Raw genomic sequence first — 1,679 nt, 5'->3', positions numbered from 1 at the left:
TTTTTTTTTTTTTTTTTTTTGGCACCGGGGATCAAACTCAGGTCCTTGTGCTTGCAAGGCAGGCGGCAGAAGTACTGCGCTAAATCCCCGGCCCCATTTTTCTTGATTTTTGAGACAAGGTCTCATTATGTAGTCCAGGCTGGTCTCAAACTCACAGCGATCCTCCTGCCTCAGCCTCTCAAGCGCTGGGATGATAGGCATGTTTTACCATCCCCAGCATATACTTTCCTAAAATTCGAGATTTGTGTCCAGTCTTCTCCATTTTTAAACAAACTGAGGCCATTGAACAACCCTCGTGTTTGTTTTGTGTTACTATCCTACCCCACCTGGAGACCAAATGTAGGCTTTTGAGTAGAGACCTAGGATCTCAGTCCAAGTATACTACACAAGACCGAGGGTGAATGTGAGCGGGCTGTCCCTCTCCCTTTCAAAGTTGCTGTCCTTTTTCCAAATCTCAGTCTGTTTTTAAAGAGCCCCAGGTGTCTGCCAAACCCTAACCTTTGTTGATTACTTGAAAAGATAACCAGTCTCTCTACCTTCCCTGTTAGAAAAGGTAGATCACCTGTAGGCCATTTACATATTTCAAGTGTGTGTTGCAATGAGGGCTGGCTTGTTAGAATAATGATACTTCAGTACGGTCCCAGACATCACAATTCATTATTTTCCTTTAAAAAAAAAAAAACCCTGCTTAACATTATTCTTCAGTCAGTGTTGCGTTTTTTCCTCTTTATTGACTTATTAAATAGTACCCACTGAACAGTTGTTGAGACTGTTGACATTGTAATTTTTTTGGAATCAGTAATGTTTGCTTAGTCTTTTAAATTAAATCTTCTATAAGGCTTCACAAGGCTGGCCATTGATTTTCTGAATTTTTCCCACCAAACTGCAGTGTTCACAAAAAATAGTTCTTTGCCCGTGTGAGAAACAAGTAAAGATTTTATTTCTTTATCTGGGGGAGCGGAGGGAGGCTGGGAATTGAACCCAAGGCCCTGTGCATGCTTGGCGTATTCCCTACCTCAGCCCTTTAAAAGCTGGTAAAGATTTTTAAAAAACGATTTCCCCTGCTATTTTCCTTAAATCTCCTTCTATCCAGCGGCTTCATTTTCTGTAGATTCTTGAGGCTTTATCTCTAAGATAAACAGTTAACTCCCCTGCCTGAAAATTATGCCTCTTTATTGATTTACAATCCCCTTTGGCCACATTCCATGCCAATCTCCTGGATCAGGGAATAGACCCTAACTTTCCCATCTAGCCCAGAGGATTAAACAGTATCCCTTTTTCTTTCCGCCCCTTCTCCCCAGCCCCAGCCTTTAGGAAGATTTCTTAAGGCCTGACATCAGCAGGAGAGAAAGTAGCTTGTAGCAGCACGGCCTGCTGCGTGTGCGTGCTGGAGGGGAGAGTGTGTAGTCCTGCGGCCTTGCTCTGTGTCCCTGCCTCTGTTTATATAAGATATGTGAATCACCTGGTGCTTTCTTTTTCTTTTTTTAATTAATTCATCAATTATTTTTTTTTTTTTTGGTACTGGACCTGGTGGTTTCTTTTTAAATTAATTAATTAATTAATTTTGGGGGGTACCGGGGATCGAACTCGGGTCCTTGCTCTTGCAAGGCAGGCAGTGGAACCACTGAGCTAAATCCCCGGCCCCTGGTGGTTTCTTTTTGAAGTCACTCAGCCAGAGC

Source organism: Fukomys damarensis, unplaced genomic scaffold, assembly GCF_012274545.1.
Source record: "Fukomys damarensis isolate Sample0158 unplaced genomic scaffold, DMR_v1.0_HiC HiC_scaffold_25, whole genome shotgun sequence".
NCBI lineage: Eukaryota > Metazoa > Chordata > Mammalia > Rodentia > Bathyergidae > Fukomys > Fukomys damarensis.
Note: the sequence above shows the minus strand (reverse complement) of the source record.